This window comes from Musca autumnalis, unplaced genomic scaffold (genome assembly GCF_047663935.1).
Source record: "Musca autumnalis isolate F117 unplaced genomic scaffold, ASM4766393v1 scaffold_4, whole genome shotgun sequence".
Classification (NCBI taxonomy): Eukaryota; Metazoa; Arthropoda; class Insecta; order Diptera; family Muscidae; genus Musca; species Musca autumnalis.
In genome coordinates this window covers 69,689,136-69,717,106 of record NW_027411977.1, presented here as the reverse complement: position 1 = coordinate 69,717,106, position 27,971 = coordinate 69,689,136, and the positions used below count along the sequence as shown (strand labels likewise).

Here is a 27,971-nt window from a genome sequence, read left to right as displayed (position 1 = left end):
TACCAAATTTTGACTCTCTATCTTTAAAATTGCGAGCTGTATCTTGATTTCAACAGACAGACAGACGGACGGACTGACGGACGGACGGACGGACAGACGGACATGGTCAAATCGACATAGAATTTTATGCTGATCAATAATATATATACTTTATAGGGTCTCCGACGAATATTTCGATGTGTTACAAACGGAATGACAAATTTAATTATACCCTCCATATGGTGGAGGGTATAATTAGGCCCTTTTGGAATTCTAACTGCATTCGTGATTGTTATCAGCGAAGGCTACCTTCGAGTCTATCAAATAAAAATAATTGTTTGTTGTTTTCAGTAAAATAAAAATGGATTACTTCATGATATACCACCTCACAGCTTCTTCAAGGGATTAACAGCTTCTTCAAGGGATTCCACAGATGGTCATGACAGCTACAGTCTGTTCTTCAGCTTTTGACAACATCCGGTTTGCATCCATATAATCGAATTTATCTATATTAATAAAAGAGTAAAGTGATTGACTGACTGATTAATTCATCAAATTCCAGACGAAACGGCTGAAGCTAGAATCCTGAAAATTTGGGTGGGTTTTTGGAAATTCGAACTGGAAGGGTACGAAAAGTACTAAAAGGTACTAAATATGGTACCGTTTGTAATTGGCGAACCGGTAGAGCTAGAACTTTGAAATTTGGAATGAAGGTCACTGATGGAGTGTAGGACAGATGTGCTAAAGGGTTTTTAGAAATTCGAACTATAAGTGTACGAAAAGTACTAAAGTGTACTAAATTTGGTACCAATTCGTATTTTGTGAACGAATAAAGGTTAAAGGTTGAAATTTGAACGGTTGACCTATATAAGGTGGTTTAGGAAAAGTGTACACATGTGTACGAAATGGTACTAAATTTGGTACAATTATGATTTGGGCGAACGGATAGAGCTGGAATCCTGAAATTTTGAATTAAGGCTATTGTTGGAGAGTAGAATGGACGTAGTTTTGAAAATTCGTACTTATGGGTACGAAAAGTACTAAATTTGGTACAATTATGATTTGGACGAACGGATAGAGCTGGAATCCTGAAATTTTGAACTAAGGCTACTGTTGGAGAGTAAATTGGATGTAGTTTTTAAAATTCGTACTTATGGGTACGAAAAGTACTAAATGGTACTAAATTTGGTACAGTTACGATTTGGGCGAACGGACGGATGGAGCTGGAATCCTGAAATTTTGAACTAAGGCTACTGTTGGAGAGTAGAACGGAAGTAGTTTTGAAAATTCGTACTTATGGGTATGAAAATTACTAAATGGTACTAAATTTGGTACAATTACGATTTGGGCGAACGGATAGAGCTGGAATCCTGAAATTTTGAATTAAGATTGATGTTGTAGTATGGGATGGAGATAATTTGAAAATTCGTACTTATGGGTTACGAAACGTAATAAATTTGGTACAATTAAGATTTGGGTCATCGGATAGAGCTGAATTTCTGATATTTGGTATAAAAATTGCTGCTGGAGTATAAGATTGGCTACTGTGGGATTGTAGAATGGAAGTTGTTTAGAAAATTCGTACTTAAGGTTACGAAAAGTACTAAGTGGTACTAAATTTGGTACAATTTAGATTTAATGTGAACGGATAGAGCTGTAGCCCTGAAATTTCGAATTAACATTGATATTAGAGTATGGGGTTGAGATAATTTGGAAATTCGTACTTCGTAGGCTACATTTGGAGTGTAAAAGGGAAGAAGTTTTTTAAAATTCGTACTTATGGGTACAAAAAATACCAAATTTGGATTTGGGTGAACGAACAGAGCTGGAATAATGAAATTTAGAATTAAGCTTGCTGTTAGGGTGTAAGATGGAGTTAGTTTTGCAAATTCTTACTTATGGATAAGAAAAATACTACATACATTTGGTACAGTTTGGATTTGGGTGAACGAATAGAGCTGGAAACCTTAAATTCGTAACTGAGATTAATGTTGAAGTGTAGGATTCAGGTAGTTTGGAAATTCGTACTTTGGATTTGGGTCAACGGATAGGCCTAGAATCCTGTAATGTGGAATTAAGATTTCTGTTGGAGTGTAGGATTGTGGTAGTTTTGGAAATTCGTACTTATGGGAACGAAAAGTATTAAATTTGGTACAGTTGGGATTTGGAATCTGGAATCCTGAAATTTGGAATTGAGATTATTGTTGAAGTGTAGGATTGAGGTAGTTTTGGAAATTAGTACTTATGGGTACGAAAAGTTCTAAATGGTATTAAATTTTGGTACAATTTGGATTTGAGTGAACGATTAGACCTGGAATCCTTAAATTTGGAATTGAGATTACTGTTGGAGTATAGGATTATGGTAGTTTTGGAAATTCGTACTTATGGGTACGAAAAGTACTAAATGGTACTAAATTTGGTACAGTGGGTATTTGGGGGAACGGATAGAGCTGGAATCCTTGAATTTGGTAAAACTACGATTGGAGTGTAGGCTTGAGACATGGAGGTAGTTGTTGAAATTCGTACTTATGGCCACGAAATATACCAAATGGTACAATTTGAGTGCACCGATAGCGCTGGAATCCTGTTTTTTTTTTTGGAATTAAGGTTACTGGTGAAGTGATGGATTGAGGTAGTTTTGGAAAATCGTACTATTGGGTGTAGGGACAGTGCTGGAATCTGTATTTTTTGGATTTAGTGTGAGTATTAGAGTTGGGTAATCTAGTTCCTTGTACTAGTTCCAAAACGTATGAGTAACATCATGAAATATAACGTGTGATGTTAAGTATACGCAGTTTGTTCAAAGAAAAAATGTGGGCCATTGGAACTGCGAAGTGAACTAGATAGTTCCATATAGTTCCTTTGGCACAACTCTAGTGAGTATTGGTGTACAATGTTGGTCTAGCTGTTAACATGTAAGGGTGAGATACGACTGATCTTTTTGAAAATCGAACTAAAGCGGTACAAACAGTACTAAAATAACAATAAATATTGATTAAAATTGGTATAAGTAGAATAAAATTTTCAGTGTTCGCCATTTCCATATTGTTTATTTGTTTTTTATATCCTTTCCGCATACGAAGTAGCGGGCACTTTGCTAGTTGTATATAAAAAATTTATTTAAAATTTAAATATTAGTATTACTTTCTATGTTAACGAGGGTATGTAAAAAATGTGTCTCATCGAAATTCGTTTCAGACTAGTTGGAGTCGATTTAGACCGGTCTGTCCATCTGTCTGTGGGTTTGACTGGCTGGTGCGAACGAAAACTCTCAAGCGGATCAATCGAATTGTTGAAAACTTTGCACCTCTTAATATTTTCCCCAAACCTTGATGGAGATCAGGGATTGACCATTTGGGCCCTCCTTCCTCACAAAAGTTCAAACATTTTCACTAAAAACAAACAAAAATAAATTTTTCGTATATAGTTTACAATCGGGTACCATCGTTTCATGAATATTTCTCTCGGAATTTTCCGCACGGAAAATAATTTTAAAAAGTGAAATTATTTTAAAATCAATATTTTAAACAGTTGAAAACTACTGGAATCACTTAATTATGGAATATTCTTGCCGAAGGAACAAAAATATTCCCTTTTTGGACATATGGAAATAAAAAATTATGAAATTAGGGAAAGGGAAAAATTCCGCACGGAAATTTTATTCATGATAACCCTGAATATTTCAAAAATGTTTTCAAATGTGCAATGCAAAGTCCAGCCCTAGGATAGTTTTAAATTTATTACAGCAGGTAGTCCTCGCGGTCCCTTTTAGTACGCACAGTGGTTCAGAATCGTTTTTTCCTGGTCAAAATTCTGTAAATACAAGTTTTTTTCAAAAATTAAAAAAAAAACAAGTAAAAAAGTATCAGTCGTCTTTGCCGACATAGATATACCCTCAGCCTGTATACATTGAAATAATTTGTTCCCAAAAAACGTGTGTATTTAGGGGTTTTTATAAATTTTGGGAATTTGAATCGAAAAAAATGTTCATTAGGATTATGGATCAAAAGTTTTGCGGAGGTGATACTAAAAGGAATGGATCTACATTGACCATTATGGAAGTGCATCTTCAACTACTACATATGGTGCCATATGGGTTTTTTAGACACTTTGGGATGTTTACTCAAGAAGTATGGACTTGCCCCTGAAAAAACGTTTACCATCGTAATTGAGGCAGCGAATGCAAGTTGCTTCAACAAATATCAAAGTGATTCGGTAGCAGGTCTTAAAATGAACTTATCCGAAATTTTGTGTGGGAGGTACCGGGTGGATTGGACAAAAAGCCAAAATTTGGACCGAATCGGCAGATCCGTTCTAGAGTTATCTTGTGCTCCAACCACCTCACACGGTGTCATAGAGGTTTTTTGAAAGTTTCATGCTATTTTATCAAGAAGTATGGACTTGCCGCTAATGAAACTTGTCGTATGGGGGGCAGTGAATACAAGTTGCTAAAACAAAAATTAGAGCGATTCGAGAGATGGCCCTAAACTGAACCGAAGAAGTGTACCGATTGAGTCCATATTAAAACCTTATCTAAGTCGGGTACAAATTTCACGATGTGCAAAGTATGGACCAAATCGGTTTCTCTCTTCAAGAGTTATCGTGCGCACAAATTTTCCGAACATTTTCGATCTTTTGTGTGGGAGGTACCGGAGGGAGTGGACCGATATAGCCCATCTTCGAACTTAAACTAAGTTTGGGCAAAATATTACGAAAGCCACAATTTGGACCGAATCGGTTCATCCCATCGAGAGTTATCGTGCGCTCCATCCAGCCAGACAGACGGACGGACATTGCTCAATCGACTCCAAATTGTCTGAAACACATTTCTTCCAAACACACTTGAGGCCTAAAACCATTATTTCGATGAGGCACATTGTTGACATAGGTCAATATTTTGGTAAAGCATCCATTTAACGGTACTTTGATTATTTTAAGTATTATGAAGATTTTAGCCCCTGTTATTCAAATTGGCATTTGGACAGAAAACATCTACATCAAAAGTTGTTGACATATACACTATTATGGTGTAGGCCCGTTATCATTTATTTCTTGTTGTCCTATTAGGACGAAGGAAATTATTTATAAAAGTTTTTAATTGAATTGAAAAAGTTATATCTAGCGAAGTCCCACACATCCAACCAATGTGCTACCATCGTTTAGCTGATGTGGTGTCAGATGTGGTTGGCTAGACAAACGCGGAGTTTGATAACTTATATTTATACGAACACTAGCAAAGTGCCCGCTACTTCGTATGCGGAAAGGATATAAAAAACAAATAAACAGTATAAAATATGAAAATGGCGAACACTGAAAATTTTATTGCACTAATACCAATTTTAATCAATATTTATTGTTATTTTAGTACTGTTCGAATCCTCTTTAGTTCGATTTGAAAAAGATCAGCAGTATCTCACCCTTACATATTAACAGCGATACCAACTTTGCACACCAATACTCACCCTAAATCCAAAGAATACAGATTTCAGCACTGTCTCTACACCCAACAACAAATTGAGTGCCATTAAGTACTCTTCGTACCCATAAGTACGAATTTCCAAAACTACCTCAATCCTACTCTTCAACAATAATCTCAATTCCAAATTTCAGGATTCCAGATTCCAAATCCCAATTGTACGAAATGTAATACTTTTCGTTCTCATAAGTACGAATTTCCAAAACAACCACAATCCTACACTCCAACAAAAATCTCAATTCCACATTTCAGGATTCCAGTTTTATCCATTCACCCAAATCCCCATTGTACAAAATTTAGTACCATTTAGTACTTTTTGTACTCTAAGTACGAATTTCCAAAACTCCTTAGTTCTACACTGCAACAGTAATGTCAATTCCGAATTTGAGGATTCCAGCTCTATCCGTTCACCCAAATCCAATTTGTACTATATATAGTACCATTTAGCACTGTTCGTACACATAAGTAAAAATTTCCAAGAGTACCTCAATTCTATACTTCAACAATAATCTCAATTACGAATTCAGGATTCGTTCACTCAAATCACCATCGAACCAAATTTTGTACCATTTAGTACTTTGGTCACATCATCAGCGACACTCAGTCTAAATTTGAGGAATCAAGCTCTATCCGTTCACCCAAATACAAATTGTACTAAATTTACTACCACTTAGTACTGTTCGTACACATAAGTACGAATTTCCAAAACTTCCTCAATCCTACACTCCACCAGTAGTCTCAACTTCAAATTTCGAGATTCCAACTCTATCTGTTCACCCAAATCGTAATTGTACCAAATTTAGTACCACTTAGTACTTTTCGTACCCATAAGTACGAATTTTCAAAACTATTTCCATTCTATTCTCTAACATCAGCCTTAATTCAAATTTCAGGATTCCAGCTCTATCCGTTCGCCTAAATCGTAATTGTTCCAAATTTAGTATCATTTAGTACTTTTCGTACCCAAAAGTACGAATATTCAAAACTACTTTCGTTCTACTCTCCAAGAATAGCCTTAGTTCAAAATTTCAGGATTCCAGCTCCATCCGTTCGCCCAAATCGTAATTGTACCAAACTTAGTATCATTTAGTACTTTTCGTACCCATAAATACGAATTTTCAAAACTACTTCCGTTCCACTCTCTAATAGCAGCCTTAATTCAAATTTCAGGATTCCAGCTCTATCCGTTCGCCTAAATCGTAATTGTTCCAAATTTAGTATCATTTAGTACTTTTCGTATCCATAAGTACGAATTTTCAAAACTACTTTCATGCTACTCTCCAACAGTAGCCTTATTTCAAAATTTTAGGATTCCAGCTCTATCTATTCGCCCAAATCGTAATTGTACCAAATGCAGTACCATATAGTAATTTTCGTACCCATATGTACGAATTTTCAAAACTACTTTCGTTCTACTCTCCAACAGTAGCCTAGGTCAAAATTTCAGGATTCCAGCTCCATCCGTTCGCCCAAATCGTAATTGTACCAAATTTAGTACTTTTCGTACCCATAAGAACGAATTTTAAAAACTACTTCCATTCTACCCTCCAACTATATCTTTAATCCAAAATTTCAGGATTCCAGCACTATCCGTTCGCTTAAATCATAATTGTACTAAATTTAGTATCATTTAGTACATTGCGTACCCATAAGTACGAATTTTCAAAACTACTTCCATTCTACTCACCAACAGTAACCTTAGTTCAAAATTTCAGGATTCCAGCTCTATCCGTTCGCCCAAATCGTAATTGTACCAAATTTAGTACCATTTAGTACTTTTCATACCCATGAGTACGAATTTTCAAAACTACTTCAATTTAACCCTCCAACTGCAGCCTTAATTCAAAATTTCAGGATTCCAGCTCTATCCGCTCAGCCTAAATCCAAATTGTACAAAATTTAGTACCATTTAGTACTTGTCGTACACATAAGTACGAATTTTCAAAACTGCTTCCATTCTACTCTCTAACAGCAGCCTTAATTCAAATTTCAGGATTCCAACTATATCCGTTCAGCCTATATCCAAATTGTACCAAATTTTGTACCCTTTAGTACTTTTCGTACCCATATGTACGAATTTTCAAAACTACTTCCTTTCTACTCTCTAACATCAGGATTCCAACTCTATCCGTTCGCCTGAATCATAATTGCACCAATTTTAGTATCATTTATTACTTTTCGTACCCATAAGTACGAATTTTCAAAACTACTCCCATGCTACCCTCCAACTGTAGCTTTAATTCAAAAATTTTAGGATTCCAGCTGTATCCGTTCAACCTATATCCAAATTGTACCAAATTTAGTACCATTTAGTACTTTTTGTACCCATAAGTACGAATTTTCAAACTACTTCCATTTTACTCTCGAACAGTAGCCTTAGTTCAAAATTTCAGGATTCCAACTCTATCCGTTCGCCCAAATCATAAGTGTACCAAATTTAGTACCATTTAGTACTTTTCGTGCCCATATGTACGAATTTTCAAAACTACGTCCATTCTACCCTCTAACAGTAGCCTTAGTTCAAAATTTCAGGATTCCACCTCCATCCGTTCGCCCACGTCGTAATTGTACCAAATTTAGTACAATTTAGTACTTTTCGTACCCATAAGTACGAATTTTCAAAACTACTTCCATGCTACCCTCCAACTGTAGCCTTAATTCAAACATTTCAGGATTCCAGCTCTATCCGTTCAACCTATATCCAAATTGTACCAAATTTTGTACCCTTTAGTACTTTTCGTACCCATAAGTACGAATGTTCAAAACTACTTCCATTTTACTCTCCAACTTAGTTCAAAATTTCAGGATTCCAACTCTATCCGTTCGCCCAAATCATAAGTGTACCAAATTTAGTACCATTTAGTACTTTTCGTACCCATATGTACGAATTTTCAAAACAACGTCCATTCTACCCTCTAACAGTAGCCTTAGTTCAAAATTTCAGGATTCCAGCTCCATCCGTTCGCCCACGTCGTAATTGTACCAAATGTTTTACAATTGAGTACTTTTCGTAACCATAAGTACGAATTTTCAAAACTACTTCCATGCTACCCTCCAACTGTAGCCTTAATTCAAAAATTTCAGGATTCCAGCTCTATCCGTTCAACCTTTATCCAAATTGTACCAAATTTAGTACCCTTTAGTACTTTTCGTACCCATAAGTACGAATGTTCAAAACTACTTCCATTTTACTCTCCAACAGTAACCTTAGTTCAAAATTTCAGGATTCCAACTCTATCCGTTCGCCCAAATCATAAGGGTACCAAATTTAGTACCATTTAGTACTTTTCGCACCCATAAGTACGAATTTTCAAAACTACGTCCATTCTACTCTCCAACAGTAGCCTTAATTCAAAATTTCAGGATTCCAGCTCTATCCGTTCAACCTTTATCCAAATTGTACCAAATTTAGTACCCTTTAGTACTTTTCGTACCCATAAGTACGAATGTACAAAACTACTTCCATTTTACTCTGCAACAGTAACCTTAGTTCAAAATTTCAGGATTCCAACTCTATCCGTTCGCCCAAATCATAAGGGTACCAAATTTAGTACCATTTAGTACTTTTCGCACCCATAAGTACGAATTTTCAAAACTACGTCCATTCTACTCTCCAACAATAGCCTTAATTCAAAATTTCAGGATTCCAGCTCTATCCGTTCGCACAAATCATAATTGTACCAAATTTAGTACCATTTAGTACTTTTCGTACACATGTGTACACTTTTCCTAAACCACCTCCTTATGTCAACCGTACCTTTTAACCTTGATTCTCACACCAAATTTCAACCTATAACCTTTATCCGTTCGCAAAGTACGAATTGGCACCAAATTTAGTACACTTTAGTACTTTTCGTACACTTATAGTTCGAATTTCTAAAAACCCTTTGGTACACCTTTCTAACTCTCCATCAGTGACCTTCATTCCAAATTTCAAAGTTCTAGCTTTACCGGTTCGCCAAATACAAACGGTACCATATTTAGTACCTTTTAGTACTTTTAGTACCCTTCCAGTTCGAATTTCCAAAAACCAAGCCTTATCTGTCAACTTCGGACCAAAAGTGACCCTCACCCAAAATTTCATGATTCTAGCTTCAGCCGTTTCGTCTGGGCGTTGATGAATCAATCAGTCAGTCAGTGAATCAGTCACTCTATTCTTTTATTAATATAGATTATTGCAAATAAGTATTTTTGGATTTTTTGATGTATTTTTGTAGTCTTTTTGGGACCTCACTACATATCACTTTTTCAATACAAACTCTTTGATGCCTTTTCCGTTTCATCGCATTTGAGGAATTAATATATCGGCTTTGAACTTTCCAAATACATCTGACAGTTCGGAGATTATGACCTCTATGAAATAGTGTTTTCTTCGTTTGTTCATTGTTTTTTTTTTTTTTCTTAAGGTAGGTCTCGCCGTATTAAAGTCGACCACCAGAACCGTTTTTTGGTATTTATCATTCTCCCTACCCAATACTACGAATCACTGAGCTTTCCATATTATCGGTATACAACTTATGGCTTTTCTCCAGTATTACGCAACTACATATTTGCAATTGCACTTTTTATCTCAAAGTTTTCACTTGAAGTGCTATCTTTTATTTTGTTATTTTTTTTGTAGAATGCAAGAACTGATAAAGTAGTGAATATCATTGCATACAAAATAACAGACGTTATCTTCGTTGCCATTTCATTTGTCTAAAGTAAGAAGTGCGCAGCAAGTAGTTCTAAATAAAGTAAATAAAGTAGGTTTTTTTGTTAAGAATTGTTTTGTTGCAAAAACGTAACAATAACAACAATAATTGATGTTTGACAACACAACAAGTATACATAGATCACGTAATTGCCACCTACCTATGTAGCTAAATGTTTTTGATCAGCTACAATTTTTATACCCTCAGCAATTATGCTAACGAGGGTATATACACTTTCATATGGGCAAAATGTGCCTCATCGAAATAATAGTCCGTCTGTCTGGCTAGCTGGAGCGCACGATACCTCTCGAACGGATCAACCGATTCGGTCAAAAATTTGGCTTCGTAATAGTTTGTCCAAACTTAGTTTAAGTTCGAAGATGGGTTATATCGGTCCACTCCTTTCGGTAACTCCCCCACAAAAGTTCGAAAATGTTCGGAAAATTTGTGCGCACGATAACTTTTGATGGGAGTAGCCGATTTCATCCATTCTTTGCACATCGTGAAATTTCTACCAGACTTAGATGAGGTTCCAATATGGACTCAATCGGTTCACTCCTTCGTGTGCTCCCACACAAAATTTCGTAAAACTTCAGGGGCCTAATTACGACTTTCGTTTCGATCGAGTATTTGCTCGTGAATGAAAAAATCGAACTATGAAAACCTGTGTTCTTCAAAGAACATTTAAAAAGTAGATGGTAAAAATGTGTTTATTGTTTAAACAAAAACTAAAAAAAAAACAAAGTTATTAATGAAAAAATGTAAATATTTGCTGAAATTGTTGAATAATACTTTAGGTAATAATTTCGGAATGAAGTTGTGGTAGAAAAATGTACGAAATGATTTATTTTTGTAAAACTTTGTGACATTAGGTGTGTTCGTTTACTCAACAATTTGTACAAATTTGTACAAGTCCAGTAACTTCTTGTAAACGACTAAGGTCTTTGGCATTGTACTGTAGAGTAAACGAACAACATCCAGTAACAATTCGTACAAATTTTGAGTAAACGAACACACATATTGTTGTAACAAATTGCTAATGCATCTCCTTAGTAAATGTACGATTGGTGGTGCGAATAGGGTTTAATAGTTCGATTTTTCATTCACGAGCAAATACTCGATCGAATCGAATGTCGTAATTAGGCCCCAGTTTAGGAACTGCTCTCGAATCGCTTTGATTTTTGTTGTAACAACTTGTATCACTGCCCCCCATACGAAGGTACAAGTTACATCAGGGACAAGTCGATACTTCCTGAGAAAATTGCCCGAAAGTTAAAAAAAACCCTTTAGCACAATGTGTAGCTGAGTTCGAAGACAGGCCATATCGGTCTACCCCTGCCGATATCCCCCACCCCCACAAAACTTTAAAAAAGAAATGCCCTAAAATAACTCTTGATGGGAGTAACCGAATTGGCGGTATAATTTTTTTTAGGGGCAAGTTCAAACATCCTGAAATAACGGCCTAAAAGTTCCAAGAAACCTGACGGCACGAACTAAAATGGCAAATCAGCAATATATCTCTCGCAGGGAGTTTCTGATTGATCCAAACTTTGCACATCGTATTATTTCTTCCAGTCGTGTATGAGGTGGGAATATGCACTATATCGGTCCACTCGTTCGGGTACCTAATTATTCTGAATTTATAAAGTACATATATTTAAAAAAAGGAAGAAAGTATCAGTCGGCTTTGCTCAGCCTGTGTATATTGAAAAAATTTTTTTCCCAAAATACGTATGTATTTAGGGGGTTTTAAAAATGTTGGGCGTTTGAAACGACAAAAATGTTGATTTGGATTAAAGATCAAAAGTTTTGCGGAGGAGGTACTTAAAGGAATGGATCGACATTGACCGTTATGGAAGTGGATCTCCAGCCACAACATATGGTGCCATGGGGGTTTTTACACTCTTCGGGCTGTTTGCTCAAGAAGTATGAACCTGCCCCTAAAAAACTTTTACCATCGTAATTGAGGCAGCGAATGCAAGTTGCTTCCGAAATTTTGTGTGGGAGGTACCGGATGGAGTGGACAAATATTGTCCATATTTGAACCTGATCTATATCTGGTAGATATATTAGGATGTGTAAAGTATAGACCAATTCGGCCACACCCTTCAAGAGTTACCGTACGAACAATTTTCCGAACATTTTTGAACTTTTGTGGGGGAGGTACCTGTAGGAGTGGACCGATATGGCTTATCTTCAAACTTAAACTATGTTTGGACAAAATGTTACTAAGGCCTAATTTTGGACCGAATCGGCAGATCCGTTCAAGAGTTATCTGGCGCTCCAACCACCTCACTCGGTGTCATAGGGGTTTTTTTGCAACTTTCAGGCTATTTTCTCAGGAAGTATGGACTTGCCCCTAATGAAACTTGTACCGTCGTATGGAGGGCAGTGAATACAATTTGCTAAAACAAGAATCAAAGCGATTCGAGAGATGGCCCTAAACTGAACTTTTCCGAAATTTTGTGAGGGAGGTACCCGAAGGAGTGGACCGATTGAGTCCATAGTGAAACCTTATCTAAGTCTGATACACATATCAGGATGTGCAAAGTATGGACCAAATCGGTTACTCCTTTCAAGAGTTATTGTGCGCACAAATTTTACGAACATTTTCGAACTTTTGTGGGGGAGGTACCGGAAGGAGTGGACCGATATAGCCCATCTTCGAACTTAAACTAAGTTTGGGTAAAATATTACGAAAGCCAAAATGTGAACCGAATCGGTTGATCCGTTCGAGAGTTATCTTGCGCTCCAGCCAGCCAGACAGACGGACGGACATTGCTCAATCGACTCCAAATTGTCTGAAACACATTTCGTCCAAACATACTTGGGGTCTAAAACCATTATTTCGATGAGGCACATTTTGCCCGTATGAAAGTGTATATACCCTCGTTAGCATAAATGCTGAGGGTATAAAAAGGAAGAAAGTATCAGTCAACTGTGCTGACGGAGATATACCCTCAGCTTCTGACTAAAAAATTTTAATAAGCAAACTTCTGATTCATAGATATCTCCGTCCGTCAGTCCGGCAGTCAAAACCAGGTATCGAATCATTCTTACTTTTGAAACAGTTTGTTTCGCGATCCCTATTACCGCGTTACAAGTTTATTTAGGGACAAGTCCATGCTTCCTGAGAAAATGTCTCGAAAAAAGGTTTGTTCGATGATCCCAAGGTACTCCTTGTTGTTCTGCTTACAGCGATATTTAGTTTTTCATGGACAAACCCATAATTCCTAAAACTCTAAATTATGTGTACAAAAGCTCTAAATTATACAGTGATAAAGCGAACATGGTGCTTCTTAACTAACATTAAATGAAAAGTGCTTACACCTGGAAAGTTGTTGCGGATTATGAAACTAAAAAGTTGATAGATGAGAAAAAAAATCTCCGGAGGGATTTTTTAATAAATCAAGGTCAAAGGTTACATTTTTTGCGTTTTTAGGCTTTCAGAATTTTGCTATAGAACGGCAAGTTCTATCGAAATGGGAGTGGAGAAAATGTTATAGCTGTGAAAATTCTCTGCAAGATTGACTTTTATGATTTTTTCCTAGGTATTACCATTTTTGAGATATAGAAGAAGTTCAAATTGGGACATTGCACAGACTTTATCGCCTGTTTCTATAAAAACGTGTACAAATGCCCAAAGCCATATGAAATATTCCTAAAAATATGTATCCTTTTTTGTATATTAAATCATTCAATTGACAGTCTGTCAAGAAATTGTTATTGCAAATCACTTTGTAGAAGTATTTAATTATCTGTTCGATTATTATAGTCCCCAAAATCATATAAATGCTTTATTGAATTGAGCTTTCTGCGCATTTTTCCACCTGTTATAATATTCACTTTTCAATAGATTTAAGTGTATTTAAGCATATTTCGTAGTTGTAAATTACTATTATTGATAAGAGGTACAATATTTGTAAATAGTAGTAGAACAATATGTATGTACTAATAATGTGCAAAATAGAAACAAAAAATAAATAATTTTTGGAATAAATTTGAAATATGTTTTTAATTTATTTAGAACAAAAAAGGAAAGAGTTATAATGTGTGTTCGTTTACTTAAAATTTGTACAAATTGTTACTGGATGTTGTTCGTTTACTCTCCAGTACAATGTAAAAGACCTTGGCCGCTTACAAGAAGTTACTGGATTTGTACAAATTTGTACAAATTATTGAGTAAACGAACACACCTATAGTTGGACGGCATCAAGAAGAAGAATTTAATGCATACTTTCGAACCGAAAAAATTACTGAGACATCCGACAGCGCACAGTGGTTCCCCCCGTGGACAAAAATCGAAAAATTTTATTGCGATTGAAATAAATATTCTCTAAACATATAAAATTTTTAACATCCAGCCTTATTTTTGTAAATTTACAGCGGTTATACGCCAAGTTAAGTCGAAGAAGTTGCGATTTGTATGTGAGGCCTTAAAAACGAAAAATACATCCGCAAAGCATTCGTAGGTTATGAATAAAATTATAAAAGATTGGAGAGTTTACAATTTAAAAATTAATCTTATAGGTGATGGCATTGGCAATGTTTTTACGAAAAAACAAATTCAAAATTCGTTAGAAAACGAATAAAAATAAATTCTTTTTAAATGACTTTTTTCTGCTATTTTTAATATAATTACTATTAATTTATGTTGAGTTTTACTAATGTTGTGAGCATTTGAGAGTCTTGAAATTTTTTTTAGAATGCAAGGAAAAGTCTCTACTTTACGACTAAAAAAAGTCCAGCTGCCCCCATCTGCCACCCGATAAGTTATTCCTCTTATACCACGCCCGTAAAATCGTCAAAATTCCGAAAATCAGGAGGTACGTTTTTGCTCACTCAGAACTCAAAATGCAATATTACAGCCAAATTGGTTGGAAAATGTGGGTAAAATCGTCAAAATTTCGAATATCGGGAGGTACGTTTATATGGGGGCTATACCTAAACGTAGAACGATATTGACCATTTTTTGCATGGTGGTATTTGGTTCACTCAGAACTCAAAATGCCAAATTACAGCCAAATCAGTTGGAAAATTTCGCTAAAATTGCAAAATACCGAAAATCTGAGGGTACGATTATATGGCGGCTATACCTAAACGTGGACCTATATTGAATAGTTTTTGTAAGGAGGTAGTTTATTCACTCAGAACTCAAAATGCAAAATAACATCCAAATCGGTTGGGTAATTTGGCCAAAATCGTCAAAATACCACAAATCGGGCTGTACCTTTCTATGGGAGCTATACCCAAATATGGACCTACATCCACTAAAAAAGGGTTTCTATCTTCTTGGCTTATTATAAACCTACGTTTAAAATTTGGAGGCGGTAGCTCGATTATAACTATTTTTGGCATTCTTTTCCATAGAAGTGGGACCACTGTGCAGCGCCGCAAAATACTAAACAAAATCGTTTTTTAGCCACAACAATGAACTTTTAAAGTTTTTTAATCGATTGGACAATGAATACGGCCCTTAGAGAATTTTCGTGAAAATTTATCTTTGGTCCCATACAAATTACTATGGCAACAAAGATCGCTCGGTTGGCACAGGTTAACTTTCACCGATCGCCATAAAATTTCATATATATAGGGTTTTTGGATCACGCGAGGAAATCCGCATATTTCCGCCACAAAATCTACAATCACTCTGTTCACCAAATGGACACCGCAGTTTGGAAGAGAGTTGAATGTCGTGGTAGACGGTAGCAGAATTCCGACGCCACAGCTATCTGCGACAAACTGGAAAGTAGGAACAAGGTCCTCAAGTCCCTAGCCGGCAGCACCCGGGATGCAGATAAAGAAACCCTGTTGAAAGAAACCCTGCAACAGGATGCCTCCTCAAATCTTCAGTGGACCATCTACATGAGGAGGCAAAGATTCTTCCAGTAAAGAAACACAATGAGATGTTTTCGTTGCAGTACTTGCTTGTGTGTTACCGTGAGAGCCATCCCAATCACAATCTGCCAGGCCCGACACATTCAGGCATATCAAGAAGGATGTTCATGCTCTAGGGAGGGAGGTTCAACGATACAGTAGAGAACCCCTAGATCAACAGGCATATCAAGCAGGATTAAATAGCATTCACACGGATGCAGTTCCTAAGACCATAAACAAAAATAGTGTGCATAAAGTCCTCGGAGTACATCCCCCATCTATCGCAGCTGAGGAGCGTCAGCAGCAAAGACAAACCAGAGTAGTTTTGGCTCAACTACGCTCGGTATATTGCAGTCGTCTAAATTCTTATTGGACGGAAATTGACCGCGCCGTGTATGCCCAGTATGCGGCATGGGCCCGCTCGACACAAAACACCTTTTCAACTGCCCCGCCAAACCTACTTATCTAGGTTAGGTTAGGATGCGCAGCTGCCGTGTTGGCAGCCACTCCACTCGGGGACCTTTAGGTCCATTGTGAACATCCTAACTATTTTAGTTATATATAATGGTAGAGATAATGATTTTGTTTTGATAGGTTGTGTGTAAATCGGGTTATTTGCTTGCAGATGTAGGATATGGTATCTCGAACAGCTATGTATTTTGTTGAAGAGGTGTTTCTGGTTATGGATTCGGTAATGGTGCGAAAGAAATGTATGATACGATGTTGGTTATGGATGAGCTGATTGTATATGAGGAGGGTGGTTGTAGATACGGCTATATGGTGATGTGTGACTGTTGCATTCCGGTATCGCTATGAGGGAGGAGATGATAGATTAAGTTGGATAGGAAAGGAGGGAAGTGGAAAGACACGTGGGAAGAGTAAAAAGAATAAGTAAATGTAGAGAAAAGATCAGATGGTATTTAGAAGATAAATTGATTTAGAAAAAAAAATTCTAGACTATTCATAGTCTATAAAGACGCGCCCCAAAGCCACGTAAGGCTCTTGCAGTATGCTACCAAGACTGTAGGGTCAATAGAGGAGAAGTAAGAGAGAGATTCAATCAGATGTACACCAAATAGTCTATGTCTTTTGACCATCAGTCTAGGACATCGACAGAGGAGGTGCTCGATTGTCTCCGTTTCCTCCTCATCCTCACATAACCTACAATACTCAATGTTATTATCATCCCACTTACATGTTATAGATCTTATGCTGCAGTGGCCAATTATGACCCCCGTAGCGATTCTGATTTCTGACTTGCGTTGTCAGAGAAGGGACGCAGTTATGCGCCCTGAGATTGCCGGCCAGATTGACTTCGATACCTTGCAATCAGGTACGTCTTGCCAAATTCTTACGGTTTTCTCTGCGTAGAGCTGGCTGAGTTTGCCGAGAAAGAAACAAAGCGGTGGCTTGACATATTCCTAAACCATGAGGTCCGAGGACTAGGAGCCTCGCCTTGCTAATTCGTCAACAATCCAACAAAGCGTAAAAAAAGGTTTACGCGTACATTAAATTTTTTTAAGATGGACCTACAATTTTGAACGATCCTAGATTAAATAGTATAGGATCCTTACACCTTGAGGGCAGCCTGACTATCTACATAGACTGTGACTGTCCTAGCTGCATGGTCCGTCATTCCTATCACTAATTCTAGGGCCTTCATTACTGAAAGACCTCCGCCTGAAAAACACTGAAATTTGTACTAAGCTTAAACGAGCGTTTGATGTTTAACTCTCGCAATACACCCCCGTTCCAGTACCTTCATCCATCTTTGAACCGTCAGTAAAGATGGAAAGGCTATTGAGTAGTGGTCTGCCATGCTCCCATTCACTTCTATCAGGGATTATTACCTTCGCTGCATCAAAGTCCAGTGAAGGCGAAATATTGTCGGTTTCACTCCCCCTGTTGCTTAGTCCGATCTGACTGTTTAATTGTCGTAAAATGCTAGCAGACCCTGAAGAACGCCACAGGTTGAGCTCCTTGAGCCTCAAGGCACTACGGGATGCTTACTTATCTAACTCTAGTGGATCTGTGGCTACATTCGTCGACGCAGCCACTTTCCGGAAACTGGATTGTTTGGGCCAGATTGAACAGAGGAACGAACATACAAACACAATCCCACGGCAGCGGGTTCTTTCGTACCGGATTGACCCGGAACAACACAAAACCAATGTTCCGGCCAGCGGCTGCCACCTCAGTGTGTACACGTTTGTATTTGTTTCGTTTTTCTGTATTGGGAGCAGCATATCCCGGAATGCCTGCTCCGAATTCTATTGGTCCGAACCGGGACGGAGGAAAACACAGGACCAATATATCTGTGCTCAGTTTGTCACATCCGCATCTTCACCCACATCCAACCTTCGGTGAGATGCAATAGATGTCAAGAGTGGGTGCATCTAAGGGGTTGCTCTGGACTCGTCCACATGAGGGACTACGACAGGGACTATTTTGCTGCGTGAACACAGTCCCCAGTGAGTCGTCGTCGGATTACGAGACTCCCTCGTCGTCTGATTACGAAACTCCCCCGCAGTCCCCTCGGAAACAAACGCACACGCAGCCTATAACACCAGCCGTTGTTGTCCCAATCCCCGAAAATGCAGCCTTTTTGCAATTGAATTGCAATGGACTCCGAGGTAAGACCGAGGAGATAGTAGATTTTATGAGTCGGAAGAACATCAAGGTCGCGGCGGTGCAGGAAACCAAGCTGAACAACAACCACAGCTTAGAGCATTGTGATGGTTACAATGTTCTGAGGAAAGATCGCACCAGAAGTGGAGGTGTGGGATTGGCTTTCCTATTGCACCAGTCTGTCCAATACAGACCTATCTCGCTTGAGCCTGTCTCTAATGACCCGTACATGGAATGTATGGGGGTAGCAGTCAGGTGTGGAGCTGCCGAGATAGAGTTGCTGAATGTATACATCCCGCCGAGAAATAGCTGTATCCCTGATTATAGGCCTGACATTAGCCCGCTCTTGCAAGGTCATAATCGTCTGGTCCTGGGGGATTTTAATGCGCATCATGAGATGTGGCATTCGGTCCTCGGAAACGACCAGAGAGGTACAGCGCTGGCTGAGCAGATTGATAGCTCTACGTTTTGCACGGTCAATGAGGACGCCCCTACCAGAATTAGAGGAGAGTGTCACAGTTCGCCTGACATAACCATCGTGTCACCCGGTCTGACAAATTACGTTACCTGGCAACCCGTCATTTCCCTTGGATCAGACCATCTCCCCATAATTGTCTCCATTAGCAGACCACCCGACTTCATCACCTCTGAACGCCGCACATTCTTCAATCATAAAAAAGCTGATTGACCGAGTTTTAGAGAGTTCACCAATCACCGCTTCAGAGAATTGCCCAATCCTTCTGATGTTCGGGTAGCGGAAAGGACGTTCCAGGACATCATCACTGCTGCAGCCGCTCGCCATATCCCTGCTGGTCGAATACCCGAAGTAAGACCAAATTTCCCAGCAGAGGCGACGGGATAAGCAAATGAGCGTGATGGGCTTCGTCGTATCAACCCCAATGACACCAGAGTCAGGGAGCTGACACTGGAAGTTATCAGGCTGGTCGGCGAGCATAAGCGGAACAAATGGTTAAATCATCTGAAGAGTTGAAACATTGGAGCCGGTATTGGTGAATTGTGGGCAACGGTTAAGTCACTCTCGAACCCTGGAAGAAGGGAAGATAGGACCTCAGTCACATTTGGCGACGTTACGTTGACTGACCCGATGAGGTGCGCAAGTAATTTCAATCGGCAGTTTTTCGAGCATCCCGAGAGTGACAGGGCGAAGAGAAGAGTATTACGTCGCACCAGATCTCTACCAGCCGAGGATGAACCACCACAATTTACAATGGTTGATGTTGCGAATGTCATCAGGAACACTAAATCATCCAAAGCGTTGGGCCCTGATGGAATCTCCATGGTAATGTTGAAGCAGCTGGATGAGCCTGGAGTCGAGTATCTCAACTTGTCGCTAGCAACCCTCGTTGTTCCCGAAGTCTGGAAACTGGGCAGGGTGGTCCCACTACGGAAGCCAGGCAAGGATGCCAGCAAAAGTGAATCGTACAGACCGATTTCGCTTCTGTCGCCCGTAGCAAAGACACTTGAGGTCTTGCTCCTCCCCAGTGTCAGAAATAGCTATCAAGTTGCCGATCATCAACATGGATTCCGTAAGCAGCACAGCACGACAACAGCGCTGCACGCCATTACCACATATATCTGTAAAGGACGGCCGTGCGATAGAACAGTGATGGTGGCGCTTGATTTATCAAAAGCCTTTGATACAGTCAGACACTCCACGCTGTTTGAGGACATTGAGCAGACAACCCTCCTGCCAAGCTTGAAACGTTGGATAGTCAACTATATGTGTGGACGCCAGTCGTACGTGGAATTCAGGAATAAGAAGTCCAAACCCCGTAGAGTGAAACAGGGAGTTCCCCAAGGTGGAGTGACGTCTCCGGAACTGTTTAACCTCTACCTCTCCTGTATTCCACCCCCTCCAGACGGCATTGAGATCGTGACGTATGCGGATGATTGCACGATCCTGGCGTCGGGTACCTATCCTGATGACATCTGAACAACTATTTAACCGATCTTACCACCTTTTTCAATTCGAGGAATATGCAGATTTCCGCCACAAAATCTACAGCCACTCTGTTCACCACATGGGCAGCGCAGTTTGGACGTGAGTTGAATGTCGTGGTCGACGGTAGCAGAATTCCGACCACAAACTGCCCTAAAATTTTAGAGGTCACATACGACACTACATTCACGTCGTGCGCACACGCCACATCTATCTGCGACAATTTCAAAAGTAGGAACAAGGTCCTCAAGTCCCTGGCCGGCAGCACTTGGGGTGCAGATAAAGAAACCTTGTTGGCCACGTATAACGCGATAGGTCGGTCTGTGGTAAGCTATGCGGCTCCAGTCTGGTCCCCGAGATTGTGTGGTACGAACTGGAAAAAGATTCAAACTTGCCAGAATGCCGCCCTGAGAACAGCGACAGGGTGCATCCTCAAATCTTCAGTGGACCATCTACATGAGGAGGCAAACATTCTTCCTGTAAAGCAACACAATGAGATGATTTCGTTGCAGTACCTGCTTGGATGTTATCGTGAGAGCCATACTTTTTATAGCCGAGTCCACGCCGGTCGGACTTAAGACACCATTTGTGGATACACTACTTGAAATACTCAAGAAATGTCGCCTAGATTATGCTGAGGGAGAAACTCTTTGTCTTCCATAAACAGACCTCTTTGTCTTCGATAAGAACACCTCTTGTTTGTTCATAGATTTTAGATTTTATAGCAACCTAATTATATAAATAACCGATTATAGCATTTTTCGCAACCTAGCAGCCCCTTAAAGTCAAATGTGGTCAATTTTGTTTTAACAATGCTCGCCACTGTACATCTACTAGTGGTCGGTTTATTATTTCACCTATATATCTTAATACAAACGCACATACATACTGTAGGTATGTACCAACCAATACGTGCGTTATACTCACTTCACCCAAAGTCGTTGATCTCTGGTCTAATAAAATTGTTGGTTGGTTGGTGTCTGGATAGAAACAATACAAAACGGAATAAAATCACATATCAACTGAATGGAGAACAGACAGAAAACAATTATTCGCTCTCTTTTTAATTGTTTTTGCTTTTAATTGTTCTCCCTTTAACAAACAAAAAGTCGGGTTAAAAGGTGGCATACATAATCAACACCTAAGGGGAATTCCTAAGAAAAACTGATAGAAATCTAATTGACCAATAATGTTTATAAGCTACCGGCACAACTGGGTCAATTTTTATTACAAATTAGATTCAAATTGTATTTATTACAGATGTGGAGGGTGTAAATCACTGGACACTTATGTTGTTAATTCCAGAATTTCTCATAAGTTCCTTACATACCTATAAAACTCTAGAATTTTTAGAAATAAAATTGTGTTGGACAACTTGTTATTTTTTTCTTCAGTACATTCCCATTAAACAAGCCTTCAGAAGTTCTTAAAAAAGTTATGTTTCGTTTCCGAACACCAGAATGGCCTTCCGGATTTTTTCTTTCATTATAATAAAGTGCTGAAGTCATTCAAATATGTACATATGTACATTACTCAATGCTATGTACTTACATACGTATATACCTATGTATGTATGTTCAGAATTTGTGTTTATCTTAGCCTTAAGTACCACCACTGAACAATTAACCGGTTGTTGGGTGTATTTCGTCATAATGTTCATCACCAAATCTAACATTCGGAAGAGGCAAAAAGAATGATGCCTTCAAGGTAGAAATCACTTTGATTGTTTTTGCGCTAAGATAAATTAATTGGTGTTTCAATCAATAGTGGTTGGTGCTACGTACAGACATACGTACGAGTACATACATTCTGACAAATTCTTTTGAACATTTCAAGTGTTAGCATTTCGCATAGAAACACATACTATGTGAATAGAAGAAGATTCTTTATGAGAAGCAGTAACTGAAGTACTGTCTAGTGTACTAACCCAGCGACATACATACCTTCTATGAGGTTACATCAGAACGTGAACCTGTACTGACAAAATTATGGGGGAAATTTTGTGGGCCCAAAGAAGACTAAATACCAATTTTCAGTCCTTACGGTGTGATATCGAAAATCGGGTAGTGCCATCCAATGGGGTCTATACCAAAACGTGGACCTGTATTGAAAAAATTCTGCGGAGAAAGTTTTGTGGACCCAAAGAATATTAAATACCTATTTTCTGCCATTTCGGTGTGATAATGAGGGTAAAACCTTTAAAATACCGAAAATGGTGTACTGACAAAATTCTGAGGGAAAGTTTTGTGACCCAAAGAAGACTAAATACCAATTTTCAGCCACTACGGTGTGATAATGAGGCTACAATCTTTTAAATACCGAAAATCGGGTAGTACCGTCCTATGGGAGCTATATCAAAACGTGGACCTGTACTGACAAATTTCTGGGGGAAAGTTAAATGCTCCGAACGAGACTAAATACGAAATTAAACCAATTCAGTGAGATAATGAGGCTAAAACATTGAAAATACCGAAAATCGGATAGTACCGCCTATTGGGGGCTATATGAAAACGTGGACATGTACTGACAATTTCTGGGTGAAAGTTCAATGGACCGATATAGCCCATACTACACATCACAGGAGTAATAGAAATGTATGTACCAAATTATAAAACTCTGTCTTAAATGATGCGAGCTGTATCTTGATTTTAACAGTAAGATGGACGTCTTTATTTCGACTTCGAATTTTATGCTGGTCTCCGACGAATATTTCGATGTGTTATAAATGGGATGGCAAATATACCCTCCATCGGGTTGCCAGGACAAGTCATTTATCAAACTAGCTGCCAAACTGGTAATCTCTGCCTAGCTGCGGCAAATCAGGACAAATATGGATGTGCTCAGTTAATGACATCCGTAACCACCATACTAAATCTTCGCTGAGATGCAATAGATGTCGGGAGTAAACGGATCTAAGGGGTACCAACATACGTTTCTATATGGAGGACTGCGAGAGGGACTATGTTGGTGCATGCTACTCATACATTGTTCCCTTTCTGAAACAAAGGGGCTTCTATAGACCTTTTCTAAAAGAAAAGTTGTTTCTGAAAGAAACATTTCTTCTATAGACCCTCTCTTAAAAAAGGTTGCTTCTATAGACCCTCTCTGAAAGAAAGGGTCTTCTATAGACCGTTTTTCAAAGAACAGCTGCTTCTATAGACCCTTTGTGAAGAAAGTGTGCTTCTATAGACGCTTTATGAAAGAAAGGGTGCTTTTATAGACACTCTCTGAAAGGAAGGGTGCTTCTACAGACCCTCTCTGAAAGAAAGAGTGCTTCTATAGACCCTCTCTGAAATGAAAGGTGCTTCTATAGACCCTCTCTGAAAGAAAGGATGCTTCTATAGACCCTCTCTGAAAGATAGGATGCTTCTATCGACCATCTCTGAAAGAAAGAGTGCTTCTATAGACCCTCTCTGAAAGAAAGGGTGCTTCTATAGACCCTCTCTGAAAGAAAGCGCGCTTCTATATACCCTCTCTGAAAGAAAGGGTGCTTCTATAGACCCTCTCTGAAAGAAAGGGTGCTTCTATAGATCCTCTCTGAAAGGATGGTTGCTTCTATAGACCCTCTCTGAAAGAAAGGGTTCTTCTATAGACCTCTCTGAAAGAAAGGGTGCTTCTATAGGCGCTCTCTGAAAGAAAGGGTGTTTCTATAGACCCTCTCTGAAAGAAAGGGTGCTCCTATAGACCCTCTCTGAAAGAAAGGGTGCTTCTATAAACCCTCTCTGTAACAAAGGGTGCTTCTATAGACTCTCTCTGAAAGAAAGGGTGCTTCTATATACCCTCTCTGAAAGAAAGGGTGCTTCTATAGACCCTCTCTGAAAGAAAGGGTGCTTCTATAGACCCTCTCTGAAAGAAAGGGTGCTTCTATATACCCTCTCTGAAAGAAAGGGTGCTTCTATAGACCCTCTCTGAAAGAAAGGGTGCTTCTATAGATCCTCTCTGAAAGGATGGTTGCTTCTATAGACCCTCTCTGAAAGAAAGGGTTCTTCTATAGACCTCTCTGAAAGAAAGGGTGCTTCTATAGACCCTATCTGAAAGGAAGGTGCTTCTATAGACCCTCTCTGAAAGAAAGGGTGCTTCTATAGACCCTCTCTGAAAGAAAGGGTGCTTCTATAGATCCTCTCTGAAAGAAAGGGTGCTTCTATAGATCCTCTCTGAAAGAAAGGGTGCTTCTATATACTCTCTCTGTAATAAAGGGTGCTTCTATATACCCTCTCTGTAACAAAGGGTGCTTCTATATACCCTCTCTGTAACAAAGGGTGCTTCTATATACCCTCTCTGTAACAAAGGGTGCTTCTATATACCCTCTCTGTAACAAAGGGTGCTTCTATATACCCTCTCTGTAACAAAGGGTCCTTCTAAAGACCCTCTCTGAAAGAAAGGATGCTTCTATAGACCCTTTCTGAAAGAAGGTGAGCTTCTATAGACCCTCTCTAAAAGAAAGGGTGCTTCTAAAGACCCTCTCTGAAAGAAATGATGCTTCTATAGACCCTCTCTGAAAGAAAGGGTGCTTCTATATACCCTCTCTGAATGATAGGGTGCCTTTAAAGACCCTCTCTGAAAGAAAGGGTGCTTCTATAGACCCTCTCTGAAAGAAAGGATGTTTCTATATACCCTCTCTGAAAGAAAGGGTGCTTCTATAGACCCTCTCTGAAAGAAAGGGTGCTTCTATAGATCCCCTCTGAAAGGATGGTTGCTCTATAGACCCTCTCTGAAAGAAAGGGTTCTTCTATAGACCTCTCTGAAAGAAAGGGTGATTCTATAGGCGCTCTCTGAAAGAAAGGGTGTTTCTATAGACCCTTTCTGAAAGAAAGGGTGTTTCTATAGACCCTCTCTAAAAGAAAGAAAGGGTGCTTCTATAAACCCTCTCTGTAACAAAGGGTGCTTCTATAGACTCTCTCTGAAAGAAAGGGTGCTTCTATATACCCTCTCTGAAAGAAAGGGTGCTCTATAGATCCCCTCTGAAAGAAAGGGTGCTTCTATATAACCTCTCTGTAACAAAGGGTACTTCTATAGACCCTTTCTGATAGATAGCGTGCTTCTATAGACACTCTCTGAAAGAAAGGTTGCTTCTATAGATCTTCTCTCAAAGAAAGGGCGCTTCTATAGACCATCTCTGAAAGAAAGGGTGCTTCTATAGACCCTATCTGAAAGGAAGGTGCTTCTATAGACCCTCTCTGAAAGAAAGGGTGCTTCTATAGACTCTCTCTGAAAGAAAGGGTGCTTCTATATACCCTCTCTGAAACAAAGGGTGCTTCTATAGACTCTCTCTGAAAGAAAGAAAGGGTGCTTCTATATAACCTCTCTGTAACAAAGGGTACTTCTATAGACCCTTTCTGATAGATAAGGTGCTTCTATAGACACTCTCTGAAAGAAAGGTTGCTTCTATAGACCTTCTCTCAAAGAAAGGGTGCTTCTATAGACCATCTCTGAAAGAAAGGGTGCTTCTATAGACCCTATCTGAAAGGAAGGTGCTTCTATAGACCCTCTCTGAAAGAAAGGGTGCTTCTATAGACTCTCTCTGAAAGAAAGGGTGCTTCTATATACCCTCTCTGAAACAAAGGGTGCTTCTATAGACTCTCTCTGAAAGAAAGAAAGGGTGCTTCTATAAACCCTCTCTAAAAGAAAGAAAGGGTGCTTCTATAGACCCTCTCTAAAAGAAAGAAAGGGTGCTTCTATAAACCCTCTCTGAAAGAAAGGGTGCTTCTATATACTCTCTCTGTAATAGAGGGTGCTTCTATATACCCTCTCTGTAACAAAGGTTGCTTCTATATACCCTCTCTGTAACAAAGGGTGGTTCTATATACCCTCTCTGTAACAAAGGGTGCTTCTATATACCCTCTCTGTAACAAAGGGTCCTTCTAAAGACCCTCTCTGAAAGAAAGGATGCTTCTATAGACCCTTTCTGAAAGAAGGTGTGCTTCTATAGACCCTCTCTAAAAGAAAGGGTGCTTCTATAGACTCACTCTGAAAGAAAGGATGCTTCTATAGACCCTTTCTGAAAGAAGGTGTGCTTCTATAGAACCTCTCTAAAAGAAAGGGTGCTTCTATAGACCCTCTCTGAAAGAAGATGTGCTTCTACAGACCCTCTCTGAAAGAAAGGGTGCTTCTATAGACTCACTCTGAAAAAAAGGATGCTTCTATAGACCCTCTCTGAAAGGAAAGGTGCTTCTATAGACCCTCTCTGAAAGAAAGGGCGCTTCTATAGACCCTCTCTGAAAGAAAGGGCGCTTCTATATACCCTCTTTGAATGATAGGGTGCCTTTAAAGACCCTTTCTGAAAGAAAGAGTCCTTCTACAGACCCTCTCTGAAAGAAAGGGTGCTTCTATAGACACTCTCTGAAAGAAAGAGTCCTTCTACAGGCCCTCTCTGAAGGAAAGGGTGCCTCTATAGACCTCTCTGAAAGAAAGGGTGCCTCTATAGACCCTCTCTGAAAGAAAGGGTGCCTCTATAGACCCTCTCTGAAAGAAAGGGTGCTTCTATAGACCCTCTCTGAAAGAAAGGGTGCTTCTATAGACCCTCTCTGAAAGAAATTGTGCTTCTATAGACCCTCTCTGAAAGAAAGGGTGCTTCTAGAGACCCTTTCTGAGTACAGCTTTAGGTCCACGTCTGGATAGTTCTCCCGTGAGCTACTGGGCAGATATTCCTCTGTCGGACGATATGATGGTCGCTACGATCATTTCAATCAAACAGAGCGGAGTCCTCTTCAGTTACTCAGGGGAGCACCACTCCAGGCGATCGGAGAGCAACTCCCTCAGTGGACGGAATATCGGTCGCTTCCGACGGACCCTTCCTTCCCATGCTGTATGCATTGTTGAATGAGGCTGTGGGTGAAGAGATGGATCATTCTCCCACATTACCAGCCATCAAAAGTGGTAGGTTCCGGAATTCCGGCATAAAAGTTAAAGCTTTTGTTCTTCTTAAAGTGCTTCGAGACGAAATACACTTACGTTGAGAAGCGTTCGTTACCTATCGAACGGATTCCGTTCCCTAGGCCAAAGTCCAAAAACTGTGATGATAACATCAAATCCAGTAAAGTTCAAAAAACGCTGGTTTCAAGCGGTCCGGATTCCTTGAGGACACCATTGGTGTCTACGGCTGGGCCAGGCATAATCGTACTCCACCAAGGTGGCTCCCTCATCGAAGTAAGAGAATCCGTAGTCTCACAAGGCTTTAGCCAATTTGACAGCTACACCTGCGACTTCCGCTGAAGCTGCTGAGGGAAACAGGAGGGTTCTGGAGCTCCGAGTCGAGCTCCTCGTGGAAGAACGGAGCTTATTAGAGGAAGAAGGATGGTGCAACGGAAAGTCAGTTGGCTAATACAACTGTCCTGTTGGATGAGAATGGAAACAAATT

At 39.3% G+C, this 27,971-nt stretch overlaps 1 protein-coding gene across 1 annotated transcript in view; it reads left to right on the top strand.

The window, feature by feature from the left end:
- The window catches only part of Coq4 (Coenzyme Q4), a 46,502-nt gene that overhangs the window by 16,447 nt on the left and 2,084 nt on the right, over positions 1-27,971 (top strand). The window lies entirely within an intron of this gene.